We start from the raw sequence: 24,782 nt of genomic DNA, 5'->3' as shown, positions 1-24,782 counted from the left end.
GATAAACTAAAAAATGATGGGCTAATTCAATGCAGAGATGTAATTAAAAGTTCAAGTGATTATGAAAACCTTTTTGGTTCAATTGTCAGACTACCAGTCTCACGGTAACAAGCTGAAGAGACCCTGCAAAGGACCATAATTCTCCCACATGGCTATGGCAAGTCCTCCAAGCTCAAACACAGACCTCTGCACTGAGGTGATTTTCTGTACAGAAATAGCAGTCACTGCTAATCCTGCTTTAGTAACTAGGAACTCTGGGTGGTTAAAACATTTGTGAAAGCATCAAGTCTGTAAGAGTTTGACTTCTGAAAATTTTGTCTGTCGATACCAGCATTTGGTCTTGGTGAAAATATCTGATATGTGGTATAAAGAGGCTTATGATGCTTTAAGGATAGAAACAGGTGAAGATAACCCTGAAATCTGGAGTCTATGGTTTGGAAATCCATTCAATAACAAGATGAGAATCTTTTCAAAGATTTGCAGAAGAGAGAGGGAAAAAAGAGAGTGAGGAAAGGAGGGAGGGAACTAAGCAGCATATTTCTGGAGCTTTCCTTGTTATGCATGTCAAACAGCTCATTAAAACACACTCAAAATGATGCTGCAAGGAAGGCAAATTTTGACCAAATGTTGGTGAGATCTGCAAATCAGAGCTGAATTCTGCCACACAAGCACATTCACCACTGCCAGCAGTAAGATGGAATGTGATCTAGCAAACATTTTATGCTGTGAGACTTGGAGTTGTTCTCACAGGGCACAGACAGACCAAATCTTCTCCAACAGCTCTTTGTCTTGAAGCGAGCCATACACATTTGTATAGCACCAGGCTCCAACTAATACACTGATCTAAGAGCTCTGGCATATTAGAGCCCAAGTGGCATTAGGACAGCTCTGTTCCATTTGCCCATATAGACAAAACAACCAAGACATAAAATTCAGACCCTTTTCCTGTATTTTGATACCAAAACTTATGAAAACATTGATAAAAGGTTGTCACCTCTTGATATCACTGTCTGTCCCTTTTTTTCTTGATTTTTACTAATTAGATTGCAATTTTTTCAATACATCTTTTATTACAGCCCCTAACACATTAATTGACTGATATTCATTTCTGTATTTAGGATCAACAGGAAGAGAAATATGACTTCTGATATAAATAGCAAGAATATACTCTAATCTGTTTCATGGCATATTCCATGCAACGGTATGAAACAACTTACCACAAATCAATACTCAGCCTCCTGCAAGTATGGTCTCCACTTTATGTTGGAGCAGGACACAGAGCAGTTACAGAACTTCCCTCAAGGTAATTTCTGAAGCTTCTGCCAAAACAAGAAGAAAGCACACATGATTGACAATTTTTACTTTAGCTATATAATGATTATCTCCCTGAGACACAATATCTCTTCATGCATATGTCCTTAGTAATAAAAAATAGGGAAAAGAAATACCTCAGACATATATGATGCAGTCTATAAGCAGAAATCTCTCCAAACAATATGTCTTTCAAATTTTTCCATGAGGCATCAACATCTCTTTAAGTACTTTATCATTGTTACTGACACGTAATCATTTCTTGCAGGTGGAAAACATTGTGCTGAGAGATAATTGGGAGAGTTATTGGATATGACTCCTCACTGGTTTTAAGGCAGTATTAAGGCATGATTGCATTCTGCTCAAAGGAAAGAATGAATATTCTTTGCATTTATGTCAGATTGAGTGATTTATGGGTACTGTAAGTACTGTGTTAGATGATAAGGTCTAACATTATCTGATAGGATGCAAAGCAAACTTCAAATATGGATGCTTTTGCCCTGTAGAGAGGAAAACCTTTTTTGGCTGTTTGAGTCATATTTGCTATTGGTTTATCTGGGTGGGGTAATTTGTCCTCAACTTACGTGGAAGAAACTGTCATCTCAGAGTACCATAGTCATTGTAAAGGGGGCAAATATTTTGAAAACCTCTCCTAAATAAGTGGGCTTGTTAATGAACAAATTCTGGTATGTGTAAATGAGCACTTTGCTGACACATTTGTGAGCAATATATTACTCTCATGAATGCTGTTTGTGGTGGGTAGCTTAAATGACTAAGCAAACCCTGCTTCCTCAAATAAGGGCTTGAGTTTAAGAGTATGTGTGCGAAAAAATGAGGGCAGATGAAGAAGGACTCTTCTTTACCAAACAAGATCTCTGAAAGGGAAATCCCCATCAAGGTAATTTGGGAGGGAAAAATCCCCTATTCAGAGCAAGAAAAAATAGCTTTATATAGCAAAGAAAGCTTTAAAGAAGGATTAAAATTGCTGTTCTTTGTTCTCCAGGATAATATTCCACCTATCAGTATTTTGGAAAGGCTTTTTTTTTTTCATAAATTCTGTACGCATGCACTTACACATAGACAACCATAGTCACACGCTTATGCTACACATGTATATCTGGAGTTTTGAGGTAGTTTTTTCATTCTAATTGTGTAACACCTGAAAAAGATTAAATGGGTAAAAAAATGTGCACTACATGAACAGCGAGTGTGCGATACCAAGAAAATGAGGACAAGTACAGTTTTGTAACAAAGCTCATGCTTGTTCTTTAATTCCAAATTGGCCTGACCCAAAGTGCACTGGAGTCAATGCAGACTTCAGTGTGTGTTTTGAATCAAGCCCAGTATCATTCCTGTTGATAGGGCTCATTGTTTAATTTTAGTAAAAGAAAACTGTTGGATTTCCTTTTCTAGAAGAAGAAATTTTATGAGACCAAATGTCAATTGTGTCCATTTATGTATTAAAAGCTTCTTCACTGGATACTTCATCAGTAGAATGGTTAAGTCATCAAAAAGCACTGTCAGAAATCAGGAGCCCCAAAATTTGCACCTTGTGCCATGGAAGCTTCCCAAGAGAAAAAAAAAAAAAGTAAGGAAACAAGACATAATTTTATTGCCTAGTGAGACCTTTGGCTATTGTTCTGTACTGCTTTCATGGGCTATAGTGTCACTATGTGCAATACCACAGGCATTTCCAGTCATTGTTTCATATATGGAATTCCCATTGAAGTCAATGGCACCATTGCATGCAACTCCATGGCAGGATAGGGCTGTAAGAGCAGTGAATTTTATCCTAATGTGAGAAGTCAGCTGACTGCAAAGTCATCAAGAGGCCAGATGATGACACCACTAAACCTGAATTTCCTTTGGAATAAAAACAAGTAAAACATATTTTTTCTCTGTCCTGTCTTACATAATAATTTTGTGCCAGACTGAACACTGGAGAATTTATTTTAAAAGAGATTGTAGACTCATCATTTCTGTTTTATTCACAAGTTAGCCTAGGTTAATAATAACACTATCTAGCTCTCTTCTGGATCCTTAATTGAAGGATCTGAGAGATCTTAAAAAAAAAAAATGTGACACTAGAGAAATATTATTTTCTCAGAGTCATTCATGAGGCCAGTGGCAGAAAACCATTCTTCCTCATCATGGGATGATATCACAAACACTGTTCCTCAAGGCTACTTGTCTACCAGACATGCACAAGAATAACTTTTCTCTTGTTTATTATCACTCAATCTATTTTTCACCCTGAAACTAAGCACAAGACATCCATGCTAAATTTCACATCTTGGAATCAGACATTTTTACAGGAGCTGTGTTAACTCATTTTTTTTAACAATGAGACTAGATTCTTCATTCTTCCATTCCTCATAAAACTGAAAAAAAATTTCAAAAATGTTCCTTTTAAAAAAAATCACCTCAGGCACCGTCTAATAACGAAAAATTGAAAATAGTCCTAAGGTTGAATGCTTGGAGATATCATAACCATGAAACTGTGGTGTCCTAAAAACAACGTGCCAAGACACCCTTAGTTTTGGAGGCCACTTAGAAAGAGTCATGTGAATGGCCATGAGCAATGGTTGTGACACCTGGTGATATTCACAACAGCTTATATGCCTGATGTGGCTGACTGAGTTTTTTTCCCCCAAATACCAGAATGTTTCATGTGGATCTATTTCTTACTGGTTGCACTGCATCTCATGGTAAAGGGCTCACATGAATGAAGAACTCAGAATATACACGTGGACATCATTTGAACCTCAATGAGACAGGAGACAAATCACTTGAGAATTAGGCTGTGACAGTAACTATTACCATTAAACCAGACTTTTGGAGATAATAACAACTCAGCATTAAAATGCTGACATGAATTAAAAAAAAAAAAAGTAAAAAACTCTGTGACTGTTACATCTTCTGAAGACCTATGTGGTCTTCTTTGCCACACACCTGCTGAGTAGAGCAGATATGACATGACCTCTTTGTGGTCAGCTTTGTTTTGGAGGGAGGTGGAACTGGAATTTTGGCATCAGGAAAGCTTTTTCCCTTGTAGCAGAGAAGCTTGCTTTCCCCTCTTCAACTCTTGGAGCTGCATGTGGGAGATGACTGGAAGAGTGAGAAGATTACAAATACTTTGCCTGCACTATACACCTTTTTTTTAAACAAATTCTCCAGTGTTCAATCTAGCACAAAATTGGTGTGTATGACAGGACAGAGAAATAATACAGTATTAAGGCACCTTTTCTTAAAACAGCCATTGAATTGAAGTACCTTAGATTTATGACGTTCAGGTTAGATGTCTTTTTTCATGTTTTCTTCAGACGGAACACACAACTCCACTTTTGCTAACACAGAGGCTTGGAAATACTGAAAAATTAAACCAAACGTTTCAAGACAAGTTTTTCAAATAATAGGTGGTTACATTTTATATTAAAAGAAAATTTCTTTATTTGACAATTTAGGAGATCAAATGCTGCTCCACTTACAAATACATTTGGTCGTGTGCATGTGTGTATGTGTGGGCATGGATATGCATGCATACTTTAATTAATATTTGGTTCTTTAAAGCATTTAGAAGGAATGAAAAATAAAATCTGGTCTCTCAGCCATTTTAATTGACAATATCTCATTAAGCTGGGGGATTAATTTTATTCCAAGTGCATGGCAAAAGAGAAGTCAAAAATTTTACTGAGCCAAGGGCAACAGGGGAGTTGCCTTTTTCGAGAAACATGGCTGTATGAAACTTGCAGAGTTTATGGAATCTCTCTGGTTTGTATTGCTTTACAAGATCTGACAGAGGAGTATTGTTTCCAGAAGTTTAACTTCTTAATGTGTTTCCCAGAATTCCTAAAATATTGAATGTAGGCAGTAGTGGTCTAAGGGTCAGCTGCATCCTGCTGGAATAACCTTACCTATATATGGATAGAAGTAGGTAGCCCTGTACATAGATGCGCTCTTTTCTTTCTTTTTGCAATAGATTTTGAGACTAACACAAAGCTGTTGAGACATTAGGGATTTCTTAGAGCACAGGAGAAGCATACTTTAAAATATTTAAGCATTAAGGAAAGCTTTCTGCTTTGTTGTTTATGCAGCAGAAAGCATGACACCCTCCTTTTGCTGCCCTTTTATTTCACTAAATGCCTCACAGGTAGCATTCAAAGGAGATCCAAAATCCTGAGAAACACACTAACTTAATCCAGAAGTCTCTTCTCAAGTAAATTATCCTGACCAGTAGTATGACTTCATACGGTATTTCCATGGATGTAAAGTATGAGACAAATATTTTAAACTGCTACTCCCCACTACTGACCATATGCAACCAATTGACTGTTGACTATGCCTAATTATTCCTTTTTTTTTTTCTAATCTGTGAGCTATAAAGCACCTATCATGGCTGCCACCCAAACTTTTAAATAACATTAAAACAAAGCAAAACAAAAGAGCCCTCAAATATTGACTCAGTAATCTATCTCCCTCTCTCAAGGAAAGCTCGCCTGCCATAAAATTCCAATCAGTTGCACACACACAATTATGAAAACATGGGCCTCAAAACTTCATTCAAAAGCCTGATTACACTAAATACAGATCTACATGTAATTCCTCCTTCCTTTCTATTTTTAAATCATATTTTTGACAAATGTTGAAATGATAATGAGTGCTTTAGATTGGAGTTTTTTTCTTTTTTTGCGTTGAAGGGTTTGTGGAGGGTTTCATAGTTTTAATAGCTATGTATTCTTTATTGCTCTTTAAAATACTAATAAAAGTGTTGAAAAGGCATGAAAAATCATCACTGATTGCACAGGAATTCACTTAAAATATGATCTTTCCTTTGCTAAGTTATCATCTGTGGTGGTGTTTCCTTACAGAAATGGTAAAGGGCTAAAAGTTCTTAATAAAAAACACATGCTTTTCCTTACTCTACCACCACACTTGGATGTATTCCGCTGTGGAAAACTACACCAGGTTAACCACTGCAAGGCAGCCTTATGGTAAATCGGATCCATTTTTAAAAATGCATTCCCAGAAGATTCAGTTTAACACACTGTTTCTGAGAATACCTCTCTGAAAGCATCTTTTCTCTTTGATAGTCTTGGTCTTCATATTGGGAAGCAACCTCAGCTGGTGAATGGCAGGAACAGAAAACACCATTTTGAGACAACAAAGAACCAAAGACCAAAATTACTTAGAAATTAAAGAGCAGGAGCATGTGTATGTTGTATTCAGTATCTTTGTTTTCTATCTCTGAACATGTAAAATTATTCTTCCCACTTAACAGAAGGGAAAATGAATATTTTTCCTTAAAGTATGTAAGAGGCAGTACTTCACTGAACCAAACATTGAAATACGGCAATGACACTGAGAAGCTATTATCTGCACTTACAGCCAGGTCTGAAATATAATACACCTTCTAGTTAAAAATGCAAAATGTGTTTTTAAGGTTTTTTTATTTATGTTTTCAAAGTTTATGCTAATTTCAGAAAATATCCCCACACTTAAAATGGAAATTACTGTCAACTCAGCAGCACCTCTTAGAAGATAAAAATTTTAAACCACATCTTCCCATTCACAAATTGCATGTTGAGATCTGCCAGTAATAATTGATTCCACATAAAACTGCTTCCCCTCCTTGTTCAGGAGTAGTGGCATAGCCTTCCACATTAAGGGGGGCAGAGGGGCAGAGAAGGATCTTAATTCAAAGACAGAAAGAGAGGACTAGAACAAGCATTTGACCTTGCTCTGAAGGAAAAAAAAAATAGTAGGTACTAAATGAAATTTTTAAAAAAATCCTGTTGGTGAAATAAAAGTATCATACCGTCTGGTTGTCTGGTGAAGCTGCTTTCCAGAAAGGTTAGATTAACATAATACCTAACAATACACTCCTCTATAGTCCACTATGCAAGTAGCTTCAAAAGCACACCAGGAAGGGGTTTTTATATGAAGGTGGTATGTACAAGGAGGGTTATCAGTTTAGGAAGAGCCTCATTTTCTTTGTAATTTCTTTCTCAGACTGTGTGAGGTTAAATTGGTTAAGCAGTTTTCCTTCACTCCATATTATGGCTCATTCCCACAAGCAATAAAATGAAGGAATTACTTGTAAGGGCAGAAATGTCATTATTTTTGCACTCATCCTGACCCCAGCATCTAAAAATACAAAATACTAGAATTTGTAGAGCAGGTGACATTTTTTAAAAAAGGCCCAGGAAAGTCTAATAGTGTAAAGGCTAAATGTACTTAGGAGTTAGAGGAACAGAAATGGAGAGATATCTCTGCTTCTGACCTAGGCCTAAAAAGATTGGCCACATAATTCATTTCAATGACTTCTTGTCTGTGCAGTTTACCTCTGGGTTTAGACAGAAACATTTCTCTTTAGCATAATGGATCACAGTGTCAAGTTGGCTACCTTCTGCCTCAGAGTGGGGTTAATTTTAGCTTGATCCTCATGTTGAACACACAAGGAATATATATGACTCATCAACCTTTGCCAGTATCATAAGATATGTTCCTGAAACACGAAGGCTGTGTGCTATTTGAAAAGATTCTGCTGCCTTGGATTAATTGAGCTGAGTTACCTTTAGGACTCTCACAGCCTGTTGAAACAACACAAAAAAAAGTAAATAAAAACACTGTATCACAGTTCTGCAATCCTTTTTTCCCCTCCTTTTTTTCCTAATAGTCTCACTATACAGGCAATCAAAATCAAGTGTTTAATTCTGCTTCCATAGAGATACTGAATTATTTCTAGTGTATTAGCTAGTATTTATACTACAGATACTCTGAGCATGCTACAGTCTGAAGAGTCAGGCTTTTGAGCAGGTCTAAAAGAGAAATTAATGAAATGGTGAGTAAAAGACATTTTTATTCTCCTTGATTTGAAGCAGATAGGCTAAATACTGAATCACAAGTAAAACAACAAGGAGTCTACGAGAAGTCCGGCAAGGAGAGACATGTAGTTTCAGGAAAAAATAAGAAATTCCTCTGTATTTCCCTTAGTTTATTTTTTTGATAATCAACAAATACCTGCTAATACTGTCTTTCCCCTCCACTTGAATTTCCAGCTCTCACGCGTAGTCAGGCCACCTAGAAAGGTGTAAGCAAAGTATTCAATGGGCAGAACTGCACAATCTCAGTAATGTAATTTTAGGTGCTTCCACACTCAGAGGACCTAGGCTGTCTTTTACAGCATTTTTTCAGAGCAGATGTGACCTAAGAGTAAAATCTCTGCTCCAATTCAGTTCATAACAAAAAAAATTCACAGGCTTCACCAGGGTCAGGTTTCCTCAAGGATGTTGAAGCATACTTCGCTGTTGCAAAACAGAAATTGAGCCGAAAGAGCAAGCTAGCATTGTTTCTTAATAGCCATCTTTTTACCTGACACAGTAGCAGCCTGTGGTGCAGCAGGAAAGACACTGTTCTCAATGAACATGATCCTGCATTTCACATGACAAGTTCTGCTTCCCCAAAGCATAATGATTCACCAGATTTAGCGAGCATTCTACCAGAAAGCTCTAACCACATATAGTCTCATCTTTAAGTGCTGTGTTTGCTGTGCTCTCTTTATATCAATATTTCTTCCATTTTACCCACGCCCATCTTCCCAGCAGAGAAAATGGACAGACCAACATTGAGGCTGCTCCAGCTTTGGCAATATGCTTCTTTAGTAGCACCTTTCTTGCCTTTCGTACTTCAGAGAATAACAAAGCATATGTCCTCACTATTCCGAGACCACCATTTAGGCAAAGTATAGCCATTGCTTGCTCTCAGAGCCAGATCGCGTGAAAGGCGGCATCAGCTTTTTACCACTGAGCTCTTCAGTGCCAGCTGCAGTGGGAGAGACTGTCACTGTGTTGATAATTTTTTTCAGAAGCCAAAGTCATCCTCTCTGAGATGCAGAGAGCCTCCTGTTATAAACTGGCATAGTGCCATTAAATTTATGCTGAGTTACACCATTTGCAACCATGAGTCTACCCTCCTGTGTACATGGATTATGAAACAGATTTTAGTTACAATATCCCACGTTGCTTCTGAAGTAATAAACCATACAATATTCTCAATCTCCTTAGATGCATGTTTAGTAACACCTTGTAATGTTTTTATAGTTTTCCTACCTTCACTAATTTCATTACTTTAATGGTCAATGTCTTTACAGTTATTGGAAAACCTCAGGTTAAAAATGGTTTTTAAGTATAGAACAACAACAGAACTACTACAGAAAATTGTCATATTTAATTAAAATGCAACTGGCAAAAAAATAAAGAGGTTCTTGTGCATTCACTAGTTACAGCTTTTAACCAAAGCACATAATCAAACTCCAGATTTTGGACTCATATGAAATACGAAGCCTAACCTGAATGACAAGTAACCTCTAGTATTATAGTAGGATGAAACAAAATCATAGCTCCAAACACTCCTAAAATTTGGGGGGTTCTAAATCTGGATTTGAAAGTAGTGGTTTGTGCCTACTCAAACAAACTTCTATTTAAAACTCTGTTTCAATAAACTTCTATTTTGTGGCTTGGGCTTATTTAAGTAAGCCTTTTAAAATTAAGTTCTATTTATAGCCCCCATATTTATTTACAGTATTATTTTTTAGGATTATCTATATCTTTATGTGAAGAGGAACTTTTGTTCAGAGGCTATTTCTTCCTCCTTCATCCATGATCATAATTTAAGGGATGCAGCAGAAATGGTTGCATCATTTGCTATTACTATAAATAAATTGCTTATTTGCAGTGTTTCACTATAAGAACATACAAGAAAGACAAGCACAAGAGTGTGAAAAGATTTTAGTTACTCTCTCCTATTCCCATGATTTCTTTATTTTCTTTGTTTGAGATAAATTTATTATATGAGGTTCTGAATTAAGTTTATTTGCAAAGTAGTCCATGCCCTCAATGCACGTTTCCCAAGCTGGATAAAAGACTTGAGGTTATTGCTACAAATCAGGATCTTTTCATACAGTGTTCAAAACCATCATCCAAAATTAAATTATCACAATTATTTTTTTCTGCCAGACTATTCTTTCTCAGCAGGCATCATTCTTCACTACCTTCAATTTATCTCTTTTCTTTTTTCTTCCTTACTCATCTCTTTCCTTTCACCCAAATTTCTGCCTTTCTTTTCCCTTATGTTAGTACCCCTTCCTCCTGTTTAGGAACAAAAAACAGTGGTGAACTCAGCCAATCCTCAGCAAAAGTATATGTGACTTTGCCAGAGTCACCTTGCAGGATCAGGGCTTTTATAACTTTCTTGTTATCTCCCCATTAGCACCTGAACTATACCTCTTTCCTATAAGTCTCCATGCTCTCTCTCTCAGGAGAGATGAGCAAAGAAATAGATGATAGTTGCCAGTTCCAGGTTTTCCAAAAGTTGACAATCAAAGTGAGAAGTCATGAATCCACTGTACTGCTGCACTATCATTTTCTGTAAACTTAAGACAACTTGTCATGTGATTCCTTTAGGCTTCCTTACTTCATATGCTGTGTTTTTGTTTTAATAATGAAAAGGGTCCATCCTTTTTTTCCATTTCAGCTGAGGAGATATGACAAAAGGCAGAGTTTTCATGAACTAATTACAGCCCTTTGGAAATTACCTTTTGTGCTAGGAAAATATGCATTTTTTTTTCCTTTTTTTTTTTTTCCTGCCAATGAGAAAGCAAGCAGTTTGAATAAAAAGTACTATTTAAAGAAAGAGTACAGTTACATAACCTTTCCACAAAATTGAGACGATTTTTTTTTAGTTCCACTTTGCAAAAAGAAACATTCTACTTCTTGAGAATTTTTCATACAATAATCTATAAAAAGATTTCTATACAGAAGAAAATAAGGTTTTCTTCCTTTGGAAGAGAGTATTGCATTATGGTGCAGTACACATTTACCATTCAACAAAGCCATCATGGTTTGCCCTATTTCTAACAATATCTGCAGAATATGCCAGCATATACTCCTGTCTCTCTATTTTGAAAATTAAGGAGAAGTGTGTGCACATACTTAACGACAGACCTCAGCCCCTTAGGGTTCGGGTTCACATTCATCATAAGCTGATCTAGAGCCACGCTGTGACCAAAACAGGCCTTATGACGCTTCCTCTGGGCCCACGTTCCCACAACTTCTTTATGCCAGCAGTGCTACATGTGCAGCCCTATGGGCAGATAAATCAGGTCTAGCTGAAAATTCTTGGAGTTTCTGCAAGACTCATTTATAGCTGAGAAGATGGTAGGAGCATAAGATGACTAAAGAGGGTGAAAACTAACAAGGAAAGCTAGCATGGTGGTGGAGAGCTGCATAAGTCACCAAGAAATTGGGTATAATCATGCCCTGAGGGTTCAATGAGCCATTCACTCTGCTTAATACCATATGATCTGTCCAAGTGAAAACACACTGCAACTCAGCATCTCAAAAGGGTTGGAACTTGAAGAGAATGTGGAATCATAGAATCATAGCATGGTTTGGATTGGAAGGGACCTTAAAAATCATCTAGTTCCAACCTCCCTGAAATGGGCAGGGACACGTCCCACTAGATCAGGCTGCTTAAGGCCCCATCCAACCTGGCCTTGAACACTTCCAGGGAGGGGGCATCCACAGCTTCCCTGGGCAACTTGTGCCAGTGTCTCAGCACCCCCATTATGAAGAATATCTTCCAAATGTCCAATCTAAATCTTCTCCTCTTCAATTTAAAGCCATTCCCTCTCATCCTATCACTACATGCCCTTGTAAAAAGTCCCTCCTCAGCTTTCCTGCAGGCCCCCTTCAGAAACTGGAAGGTTGCTATAAGGTGTTCTTGGAGCCTTCTCTTCTCCAGGCTGAACAACCCCAACTCTCTCAGTCTGTCCTCACAGCAGAGGTTCTTCGACCCTCTGATCATCTTCATAGCCCTCCTCTGGACCCATTCCAACAGTTTCATATCCTTCTTATGTTGGCGATTCCAGAAAAGGACACAATACTCCAGGCAGGGTCTCACAAGAGCAGAGCAGAGGGGCGGAATTATCTCCCTCGACCTGCTGGCCATCCTTCTTTTGATGCAGCCCAGAATACAGTTGGCCTTCCGAGCTGCAAGGGCACATTGCCAGCTCATGTAGATCTTCTCATCAATCAGCACCCCCGAGTCCTTCTCCGCAGGGCTGGTCTCAATCACTCTGTCCCCCAGCCTGTATTGAAACTGTGGATTACCCCAGCCCAGATGTAGGACCTTGCACTTGGCCTTGCTGAACCTCATGAGATTCACAGAGGCCCACTTCTCCAGCTTGTCTAAGTCCATCTGGATGACGTCTTGTCCTTCCAGTGTGGCAACTGCACCATTCAGCTTGGTGTCATCTGCAAACGTGCTGAGTGTGCACTCGATCTCACTGTCTGTATCATTGATGAAGATATTAAACAGCACTGGTCCCAATACAGATCCCTGAGAGACACCACTCGTCATGGATCTCCTTCTGGATATCGAACCGTTGACCACTACTTTCTGAATGTGACCATCCAACCAATTCCTTATCCACTGAACGGTCCACCCATAAAATCCATATCTCTCCAATTTAGAGAGAGGAATGTTGTGGGAGACAGTGTGAAAGGCTTTACAGAAGTCCAGATAGGTTACATCTGGACAGCTTTTCTTGTGTCCACTGATGTGTTTACTCTATTATAGGAAGCCACTAGGTTGGTCAGGCAGGACCTGCCCTTGGTGAAAACATGCTGGCTGTCTCTAATCACCTCCCCATCCTCCATGTGTTTTAGCATAGCTTATAGAAGGATCTGTTCCATGATCTTCTCAGGCACAGTGTGAGGCTGACAGGTCACTAGTTCCCAGGGTCGTCTTTTCTTGTCCTTGTTTGAACAAGATGGAGTAGCTCCAGAAAAGTCATAGACGTGTTACTTGTACCCAGAGCTGTAGACCACAAGGCAGTTGCCTACATTGGAAAACCATAGTCATTATTTCATTTTTTGTGGTTGATGTGGTCTAGAAGGACCTTGTGGGAAGTTATCCCAGATCAGCAAAGTGTTTACTAGCATCGCTGCTAGAAATCAGAAGAGAGGTACTTCTTGAAACGCCACCAAATTTTGTGGTGTTTCAAGAAGGTATCCTTATACATATGTACCAGAAGGGTTGTGTAAGTTGCAGTGGATGTGTTTAATTATTTCACAAGGAAGATTTATGCAACATTTGCTACAGTGTCTCTGCAATGTCTTTTCCACTTACATCTTGTACTGAAAGCACTGAGATGAACCAGTACTCAGGTAGGATAAGATTGAGTACTTTTCTACAGATAAGAACTGTACACAAAGGTGCTATCTACTCTCTAGTGTTTGACCAGTGTGTGAGAGGACTCTACAACTAACTCCTAACCAAACAGATGTAGCTCAGGCTTTCAGGTTCCCACAGCAAACTCCACGTGGGAAACAGAAGATGAGGATGGTACAATAAAGACATGATTTATGTCATTCATTTTACTTGCTATCTCCTACGACTCCTGAGTGAGCATTTCTTATTTAAACTAAGTTCATTGAGAAAGTCCTGGTTGTTTGGATGGAGGTACCAGATTAGCATCTGTATAAGAAATGTTCTCCCTCTCTCCCTGTCAACAAAGTGCAATAGAGTCATTATTTCTCATTTCAATAGACATCAACAAGGTAACTTTTTATATAAGAAATAGCAAACATCAAGTGAATCATGCACAAAATCTCTTATTTTTCCAGGAAGAGCAGAAGCATGAAAAGAATTGTAACAAAATATGGCATACTACTTTTAGTACCTTCTTGCCAGCCACGGAAAGAAAACAACAAAAAAAAAAATTGCAAAGAAGCTTCATGGTTTATTCACTATACCACTGAGCTTTTTGGCCACCACTGTAAATCTCTTCAAATTCTTGCTCCTGTTTGGATGGAAAACATTCAGTTCTATAATAATAGTACTTAGATAACCTGTACTTGACCTGTCTTTGGATAGTGATGATTTTCCATACAAGATGTTTTACTGTGATAACACAGTGATTCAGACACTCTGTCTTAAGGCAGCTGGTGTACAAGTGCTCGGCTTTGGAAATTTTTTCCCTCTGCTGCTATTTGAATGTAAGCTCTGTGTTGAAGGCCTTTCATGCCAGGCACAATTTCAAAGTATTCTCCCAGTTAATGCATTTCCATTAGAATTCCTCTGTTTTTGATTTCAAGAACACAGCACTGCACCCATGGGAACTGAGCTTTTCAGGTGTTAAAGAGGATTTGTTATAAAGAAAGTGATTATAATAGGATTTAATGTAATTGAAAGTCAAGGTACAGTAGCCATACACTCTATCGGAGACAGCATTAAACTTCTATTGTGAGTGAATTTTGCTAAGTAAAACCTAGGCCCACGATGAACAAACCAGGGTGGAAGACCTCCTGCTGTTTTGCACCTTTTGTTAGCTGGTGTTGTCCTGACTGCCTTACTCCCCAGAGAGGCAGGACAAGCAGCAGAGCTGAACTCCCAGAGGCTCCTGACAGCATGAAAAAAAATCTTCAGAAATAATAGAGGCAGCTCCCATGGACTCAGTCCATCCACATGAGTCCCTACCTTGCAGGTTGTTACTAGACCTGGCAGAGATGCTTCCAGTCACAACTCCAGATAACTTGCACAGAGGGCCTGATATTGCTGCACAAGGCAATGCTTTTTTGCACTATTGCACAGGACCAACGTGAAAATAATTTGACTCTTCCTCGAATTCTCTGAATACCTCTGTATCATCTGCCCTGCTGGCAATGAAAGAAGTTGTCAAAACTCTCTGTAAGAACCCTGTTCCCCTTAATTGCTTTCTTTACACCCCTGAAATCCATTGGATGGACAGGCTTCCAGTATCTCACATACTTAAATAAACTCAAATTATCAAGTAATTGCTATTCTTCAGAATTTCCATCTTCTTTTTCCTTATCATAGCTTGCACTCTTTTCTATTGGCTTCACTCCTGCAGTCTCTCCATTTTCCAGGGATCTTGCTTGCCTCAAATAGCATCTTGGATTTCAGCATTCAATCGTCAGTTGTTTTCTCTTTTCTCCTGCTTTCTTTATGGCTGCTTCTGTGAGTGTTACAATGTCCTTAGATAACTTATTTCTTGGCTGCCTATGGGTAGTAGAAGTCACTGTTATTATCTTTTATTACACTTTGTTCCCTCTTTGATATTCTTCAACATTATGCAGTCAGTAACTTCTCTAGATCAGGGGTCAGGAATTTAGCCCTGATATTACTAAGGCACTTTTATGTCCATAGCTGAGTAAGTTAAAATGTTTTTCATCTAAAAGATAAAAACATCCCTTTCAAGAAAAATGTACTTTTAAGGGGAAAAAAAAAGCGAATATTGTTACAATGTTTTCCATGGCAAAGTGGATTGTGTCAGCAAGAAATCAATTCGGATCAGACCAACCCAAACTAGGCTGAGGCTTTAACCAAACTATTGCTTCAGTTTTCATTTTTCAGAGGAAATCTCTAACAAGAAGTCTGACACTTATCTTTCAAATTTACTAGGGATTTAACTGGTATTTTGAGGTCATAATGAACATATGTGACTGCATAAATACATCTGCCAATTAAAAACTGTGATAGATCTGTATTTTGGTTTCTCATCAATATGAGTCTGCACATTGAACAAAGATGTTTAGAATCATGAAGCATTTTCACGGACTACAGTGAGTGCAAGGTTCTCACAAGCTGTTCCTTCCTGAATGACGTAGAATATATACCCTATCTTGAGTCAACCACCAATCAGACAACTCAGGATTTGCTGCATGCGTGCATCAGCATGACAATCATCATTATACCCCACGCCCTTGATTGATGCCATCCCTGAAACACAGGCCCCTCTTTGGTGTTGCATGGCAGCAATTACAATGGCATAAGCAACAACAAGAAAGAGACCTCCAGTTTTAATCAACATCTTCCTGCATGTTTTGCTTTCCATACCTCTCCCCATCCACAGCTCATAAGCTAGACGAAGGTAAAAAAAAAAGGAAGATCTGCTGTGAACAGACATCTGCCAAGGAAAGCAAGTTCTCGTTTCAGAAAGGAAACAAAAGATGTACTGTCACCCAAGGAGGTGGGTCGAGTCGGGTTAGGTAGGAGAAGAGTGGCTTTGCTTTTCAAGATTTCCTTGCTGCTTGTCTTGCAAACCCGCTTTAATGTTCTTCTAGATGGGGTGTGAAACTGGAGATCCCAGGTTCACCACTCCCATCCTTCTTCTCTTATCCTTAGTACAGCCTGGGCAGCATTTGCAACTCTAAACCATCACTTTTATTCCATTTCCCAAATGTGCAGTGGCCATGAACCCCTAGCATTCCTCAGGCGTAGAACAGAGAAAGCTGTTTACACTATTATTTCCTTTAATTATTTCTGCCACTTCACCTCTCATTTTGAGTCAGGAGTTGTTTTCTTTCTTTCTAAGGAGGAAAAAAGAAACAATTGAGGAAGTTCATTATGAAGAAAAGTGAAATGTCACCAATAATTAGTTAAAAACACCAACCCAAGGAACCAGTTTAGGAACACACATATAGACATATACACATCACATCACAATTAGTGTTTCAAGCCTAAAATTCAGGACATTTGATGAAAATGTGCAATAGTGAAAAGATCAATTTCTGATGATGTTCTTGAAGGGCAGAAAAAGAGATAATAACTTTGATGCCAGCTCTTTGTTTAAATGACTATTGTTTGTAGTTAGCTGCTATTTAATCTCCACTACAGAGAGGAACCACTACACAGCTAAACTCTCTTCTAATGAGATCATTATTTTCTTACCACTCTTCAGAATGAATGCCATTTTACATAGCAAAACTACAGAGGCAGCGTTTTAGAACACTGCTGCCTTTTATCTAACCAACATAAGAGGTACTTGAGAAAAGGACAAGGAGGGTCAAGAAGAAAATGTATGCAGCATAGCTTCTTTGCCTAGCAGGCAGGGAAAGGACAAAGGAAGAGGTCCATAATGACAAGACTGACCATCATTATCAGTGGAGAAGGGTCCAAACTGCAAAGTTTCAGAAATAGAGCAGATTTGGCCCAGTATATTAAAGGGATTAGCCTGGATTTACCACCAACCATCAAGGTTTAGTCACATTTCTAATCACCGTTAAATATCGTTTAATACTTCAACATTTGCCAATTACTATCCAGCCTGGAAAGATACTAGCATGCTTAGTAGCGTCAGAAATCTTGCTCCTTTTGGGTACTGCCCCTTTAAAGAGTGAAATCTCTCCCTTCCAGACAAAGGAGACAGGCATGCGATATGTGCCGTTTTGCATTTGATTTTAGCTGCAGTCTGCGAGGGAGTGAGAGCCACTGCATTTGGTTTAAAACCCTCCTGCCCACCCTGCCCCTGTGGCAGATGTTGCCTGCCCATAGAGCACCGGCAACAAAATGCAAACATATGCCTCAGCCACTGAAATTCACAGTCCACAGCTTAGAGGACTGATAAAGGTAGCTCTGCACTAATACACCGGATTGCTGTTCCAGGCATGGAAACCTCTAAGCAGGGAAGGGAGGGTGTGAGCTGCTGGAGGCAGTCACGTTTCAAATTGCTGTAAATCCCTGCTTTGGTGCCTGCCACTCGGATCAGTCAAGCAGGTATTCATATTCATGGGGCTGACATCTACCTGTGCTCGTCTGCCTTGTTAATAAATGAAGGGAGGTTTCTGAACAGGAATTTGAAGAGCAAGGAGCTGCCTAGAGCCAGCTAATCAGAAAAAAGTAGTCCCAGGGAGCAGGTAGAAATTATACTGCCAGCCTTTGGCATCCGGAATCATGAAACTGGCCCAAGGAATCATGAGAGCTACTTAAAAATCATGTGATTTTAATAAACAATTCACCCGGGATTCTTTTTATTTGCTTACAGATTTTACAGATTCCCAGGATCATGTTTATAAACTTTTAGCCAGAATATAAGGCCCTGAAGGCTCCCATTAAAAACTAAGGGAAAGAGAGAAAGATCTACATCCCATGCAATCCCAGGAATGGAGCCATATGACAACAAAAGACACGTATCAGAAACTGTACCACTTGTCAGGTTTTTAAAGCCACGGGAGTAGGCAATTGTTTAACCTCTTTCTCCCTCTCTCACCACAGCATGGAAGTTTTTGCATTTGTTCCTTCTGTTTTTTTCATTTGTCGTTCCCCCCCCCCCCCCCGTGTTTCTCTAAATCTGAAATAAGTCACTCTTCTGCCCTTTGTTTATGGGAAAGTGTGTTTGAGAAGCAGAAGAATCAATGCTCTGCTCATCAAATGGAGGAGTGTTCAGCATTCATAACATGAATGGACGAAAATAGATGCCTCTGGCTGCTGTTTTCGTCCTGCCACACCACACTGTCTCTAGCAGGCCTGAATCCCAGTGGCGGTGTGAGGAAAGGGGGCCTCTTTTTAAGTTTTCAGCCTAACGGTCAGAGCATTCAGTCATGTGCAGACATGCCAGCCCTGGTGTGTGTGTGTGTGTTTTGGTTTTGTTTGTTGTTTGTTTTAACAGCTGCTAATAATTATATTATCCTGCTACAGAGGTAGTTCTGGGAAACCGGGATCTCTGAAAGCACCAAAGTGATAGGAAGAAGATGCTGCTTCCCTCCCCCTCTCCCTTCCCCACATTAGTTTTTTGATACAAACAGCATTCCTGCCTCATTCCCCTCTGAAGTTAAAAGACTTAAATTCTTTACAAGGAAGGTCATCCTTTCGTAGCCAAAACCCTGTTTGCTTTTGTCTTTCCACTCGCTTTCAAATGAAAGGGAAAAAAAATCGAAGAGTGTGTACCAGCCTACTTCACCAACTCAGAAATTAAGCATAACAAGCTCGGGGGGGCTGCGGGGGGGTGGAATAAAAGGCTGTGTTTCATTTATTAATGTGTGTGTGTGTGTGTGTGTGTGTGTTTGGCACAGAGCGCTTGCCAGCAGCTCTTCCACGAATGCTGTGCGGATTGTTCTCAACGTGACCCGATGGCGCGTTTGCAAGCGCCGGGTGCGCAGGCTGCAGTCACACAGTGTTCGGGACCTCGGTGTGCTCACTCAAAGGAACACTGTCAACTACCTTTAATAGTGTTAAATACAATTTATTGATTCTCCATTGTTTGTAATAATAACCTCCCTGAAGCTTGAGAATAATGTTTCCTTTTCCCCTGCAGATTTTGTACTGTCAAATATTTTTTTTTTTTCATGGTATTGCTAATAGACCTTGAAATTAACATTGCATTTATGTTTAGGATCTATACCGCGATTGTTTGTGCTGGTGCACTGCACTCATCCGTCAGCAAAGCAAAATAGGAGAAAAAAAATGCATGTGAGCCTCTCACCATCCTGGGAAAAAATGGGTCAAATTCTGCACTTAGATGTAGGCACGGAGCTCTCATTAAAGTTAGGGACACTACATATGTGTCACTGAGGCAGAATTTGGCTTGGTGCTTGTTAATCGATTGCAGCTGTAAAGCTAGAGGGGGCATAAAATGTTGGGGAGTGTTTTAATACGTCCTATATAAACATTGGCTGTTGGGGATTTTTTTATTACTTTGTGAGGTCAGGTACATTTAAAATAAAATAAGGTATCTATAACTCCCTATGAAATTATAATAGGCTTGGGGGTCTAATAATAATTGGGGTCTAAATCAAATTACAGTATCCCTTTGAGCAGTTGCAGAAGAAAAATTACCAAACTCTAAATAAAATTGGAAGACTGGGTTTGTCAGACTGACTTGTGTTTAACAAAATGGCATCTATTCCACTTTGCATTAGCAATTAGCAATAAAATAATTTATAATTTACTTTGAACTTTTTTTTCCCCACTTTAACATAAAACTTTGATAAAAGAGTTATGTTGCCATTAAAAGCAAATTGTGTTGAGAACCTCTCTAAAATGCAATATGTTTCAGGGCCACATTAGCAAACGGGAATTAGGGTAAATTTAAAAGGCCCCTTGTTACCTGCTAGTATCTCTTTCCCATGGAAAATGAGAAATGAGATGGAATGCGAACGGGGGGAAGCAGGAGAATAAGAAATGCATCAGGAGTGCATTTGGGATAGACAAGTCTTATGGCTTTGCACAAGGCCTCTTACTTCTCGGGAGGGGGATTCCATAGCTTGTAGGGAGCTGATGATGCATGGAGGGCTGACACTGCAAAACCGCGGGCGAGGGGGGAAGGGAGCAGGGAGAGCGTGAAGTAGTATACACAGCTTTTCACCTTTCGGTCTCTATTCAATTTACTTTCTGCAAGTGTTATGAAAGCACTCAGAGCAACAGAACCTGATGAAATAATCACGCTTGCAAACCCTATGTGTATCTAGAAATTGCCAGAACTTCATCTGTATGTAGTGTTCCCATATAGGAAATAAAAGCTGGGTGATTTATGGCATTTTATTGCACTTCTTGGCCATTGCTAATATTTTCTTCATTGAGAAATGGCAGAAGCTGCAATTTGGATTTTTATTGTGCAGTTTGCCAGCCTTATCCCCATCCCCCTTCCCTCTTTCTTTTTTCTTTCCTGGGTGAACTTGCTTAGGGTTTAGGAGATGAAAGTTTATGGAGGTAAACGAGTGTCAAGGGGACCGAATCCAAACACAGAGCCAATGAGCATGTTGCCAGATTTTATCTACCCTCACTGAAAATACAGTATCCAGAAAAAGAAGAGTGATTATAAAGGAGAGTGACTTAGCCTCTAACTTACACAAAAATTCTTGGATGGGTTTCTGGTTTTCTTTTTTAAACAAACAAAACAATGTTTCCTGGTTGGCAGTTCCAAAGTCTTTCCTTTTTTTTCCATTTTTTGGCACATTGCTGAAAGGTCATGCTGATATATTTCCAAAACATGCTCATTGAGTATAGCTTTGCAAAAAATAAGAGCCCTTTTCTTTAAGGCCTGACCCTGCTCTCATTTAAGGCAGAGACAAAATTTCAACTGTTTGCAGGGATATGGGAGTAGAGCCTAATCACAGAGTCAAACTCATTGTAGGACTAAATGCAGGCTGGGTAGCACCGGCTACTCCTAAAGCTACTGACACCATTATACAATCCTGTTTACCATTGCTTCTGTCTGCCAGACTCTAACGGTTCAGGCTAACAATGCTTATGCCACTTTCCAGGCTCGAGTCAAGATTTCTGACACTGAGATGAGGGCTGAATTGGCTGTTTTTCATGTTAAAATAGTCTAATGGCAATTCCTTTGAAAGCCCTTGTGCCCATGCACTTGCGGGAAGGAACTCTCAAATCCAGTGTGCTTTATTTCTGGGATGAACCAAAATGTTGTCAGATGAAAATCCTTTTCAAGATTGAGTTTTTTATATGCTCGGTGGAATGCAGTTTTAAACTCTTAACTTTGGTTAGGCACCATGCATCAAAATGCTTCTGCATCTGTATAGATACAGCAGCGCAGCCTGAAGGTGCATAAGCACGCTTTGCCTGCTGCTTCCAAACATCTGAGTTTGCAATGTGTGTGCTTATATGTACATACGTGTGTGCATATGTGCGTGGCTGCCATTGTTTATTTGGCTCAAGCAAGCAGGCGGGAGGATGGGTAAACGGACAAAGTGCTTGACTAGATCTCAAGGAACTTACTCTCTGTTCTTGGCACAGCATCAAGTTTCCTGCGTGACCTTGTGTAAGTCAGTTATTCTGCTGTGTGCCTGTTGTCCTCCCCTACAAGAACTTTCCTTCCCTTTAGTAGTGCTTTATAGTTAAAATGCATTAATACACAAAGCAAAAATGAATGGGCCAGCAGAGAGGAGGTGGGTGAGGGGTGGGCAGTGAGGAGGGATGGGTGTCGAAGGAAGACTTTCTTGATAACATGATAGGTCTCGTTTCCTTCCAGGCAACGTGAACTGAAGAACAACTAACATTACCAGTACTCACTGTGATATTGTAGCAGTGCTCGGAGGCACCAGTCATAAATTAGGGACCCATTGTGCTAGGTGCTGTGCAAGCAAAGGACTAAAGATTAATACATTTGGCCTCGAAATTATCAACAGGATTTTCATAATCCTGTATAAATTGAAGCAGGGTTGCAGAACTTCATGCCCAACACTTATTTTCCTACAGTTTTTTTATTCAAGGGAACACAGTATGAACTCAAGCACAAGCACTGAAAGTTTTTGAGTGCTCCTCTGATATGAAGCCTACTGCTGCTCCCTCCTTCAGTGGCTTTCAGTAAGACATGAAATCTCGTTGGCTTCTGAACTGGACTTTTATCTAAGGAGTTAAAGCAAAAGCCAGTCTGTTGCCTTTAAACTCCAGCCCTGATCACAGTGAGTTTGCAGAGGGTGAGAGACTTTGAAAAGAAAGGCAGTTTTTTTGTCACCTTTGGCACACAAACATCCTGGCAAGTTACCTTTTTGTTTATTTCACTGTAAAACTCCGAACGTGCTGCTTTCAGGGTGCGTACCTTCCATAGCATGACCTTTCAAGCAAATATATTCCTTCAAACTTTGGAATTCAGTGAGGTAGAATTAAAATCATTGACCTTTCATTCTCCTTTACTCTTAGCCCACCTGCCTCTCATACGCTTTCCCTTTAATAACCAAGAAGCACATCTGCAGTTTTTGCTGTAAACACTGCAAAAAACATTAAGGTTTTTAAGGTAACCTTGGCAAAATCCAGACTAGAAAACATACTGCAGCGATTCACATTTAACCTCCGAGTTCTTTCACAGCATAGCTGACTGCCTGCATTCTTCAGAACTTTGTGTTGTTTGCTTTTTTTTCTTCCCCTTGCTCTCTGTAAGCAGCAGTACATAAAAAAACCAAAAACAACAACCCTAAAAAGCATAGGAATTTTTTCTCCATTGGGGGCCTGATATGTAAAATACACATGAAGTACTAGTTCCTTTTCTGGTCACTGAACTGAAAAGAGACACACTTCTTATAGGTTTAGAATAACTCTGCCAGATCGACAACAAGAAGAAACCCCATGTTTTTTAGAAAAAGTTGTGCAACTTATTATTTGATTATTTAGATCTTCAGCTTCCTCCCCTCCAGTCAGGGCCACTCAGCCAAGAAAGAGTCTTTGCTGTGTAAGTCATCCAGTTACTGTCATCATTTTCTAACCCTGCCAGTGCCATCATCTTAGCTCATCCTCTGGAGCTGTAGGGAAGAGGGGAGCGCATGTGCGCGCATGTGTGTGTATGTGTGTGTGTACGTACCCCAACAGCAGCACAGATCCAGTCAGCTGGGATGGAAGACATTGGCTCAGTCTCACTGAGAAAGCAAAAGCAAGAGAAAAAAAGATGCTACAAAGGGAAGGGGTGGAGATCTGTTTTTCTCAGAAACGTGCTGCACTGTAGGACTGTGCCTTTTATTTTTGGCACAAATTGCTGCAGCAAATTATATGGCTTATCAGATGTGGTTGGTTAGGCTCAGTAAAGAAACCACTGCAAGGACTTGTTTTCCTTGTTGTCTGCACCCGATTATGAGATCGGCACAAATCAGATCCCTGATGTTGCACAGGAACAAGGTTGAAACTCCACTGGCCTTGTTTTTCCTGTAACCGAATTAAGCATGATTGGGTTACAAAACAATTCAGCTCAGTTGAGTTGATTCTCTCTGACCTTACGCAAAAAGTAGCCTGCCTGTTCATCTTGCTGCCACAGGGATTTACTGCTGAACAGGAAGCTATGTGCTAATTCCAATCATGGTGTAAACCCCCACAGCTCCTCTTCAAACAGCTGAATGTGCCCCTTGCTCCAGGGTCGAATTTGGCCCCACAGTTGGATGTGCTTTACAAGAACCCACATACTGCAGGATCAGATCCTGAAGACCTCTGTTGTCTTCTCAACAGGCGAGCCCAGCCCCACCCTGAAGGACATAAACATGAATTAGAGGAGATGCAGAGGGGATTTCAGAGTACAGAGTACATAAACAGGGCTTAGCTATGGCAGCTAGAGAGCAGATACACATTGTATTCAGTCCTCCTGGCTACCAGAAAAATAACCTTTGGTAAAGGGGTGGGCAGTGAGGAGGTTAACACCACCCATTATATCCACTTGCATCCAGAGCTACATGCAGTGCTTCCCACACGTGCAAGACACTGTCACCAGTGAAACATCATTATTTGTTTGTCCTGATGCCACTTATGCCTAGAGAGCAGATCTACACAACAGTGCATGGCCAGTGCCACGGGAAGAAAGGAACAAGAAGGAGAAGATTGACCAAATACAAATCCTCAGTCACCCATGTGTTTTCAGGGAGGAGAGAAAGTATCTCATTTTCTACCTGTAAAGAAAAATGGATTCATGTCACATCCTTCCTTGATTATCCCCAGCATTATGCAATTCAATAGATTTGCTGTCTTGATTAGACAGGCAGAATAGAATTTTAATTGTGAATCTCTGGAAGGCAAAACGAAGAGATTTGTATAAAAAGTTGGGAGGCAGCAGCATTATTGGAAGGCTGAGCTTTTTATAGCCAGTCTTTCTGCTTCATTCAACCATCTGCCTTTACTTGTGCTCTGCTGCTTGGGGTTGAGAAGTTGCTGGCTTTAAAGATGAGCCACAAAGTTTA

The 24,782-nt window shown here is 39.7% G+C and overlaps 1 long non-coding RNA gene across 2 annotated transcripts in view; it reads right to left on the bottom strand.

Annotated features, from left to right (window-relative positions):
• Positions 1-24,486, bottom strand: part of LOC128851773 (uncharacterized) — a 67,838-nt gene extending 43,352 nt beyond the window's left edge. For both annotated transcript variants that reach the window (XR_008449212.1, XR_008449211.1), the window contains exons 1-3: positions 23,426-24,486; positions 8,332-8,391; positions 1,218-1,319 (exon numbers count right to left, since the gene is read on the bottom strand). This is a non-coding gene — a long non-coding RNA (uncharacterized LOC128851773). The remainder of the gene's footprint in view (positions 1-1,217; positions 1,320-8,331; positions 8,392-23,425) is intronic.
• Positions 24,487-24,782: the final 296 nt, after the last annotated feature.

This window comes from Cuculus canorus, chromosome 3, assembly GCF_017976375.1.
Source record: "Cuculus canorus isolate bCucCan1 chromosome 3, bCucCan1.pri, whole genome shotgun sequence".
NCBI lineage: Eukaryota > Metazoa > Chordata > Aves > Cuculiformes > Cuculidae > Cuculus > Cuculus canorus.
Note: the sequence above shows the minus strand (reverse complement) of the source record. Positions and strands in the feature narration are given on the sequence as shown.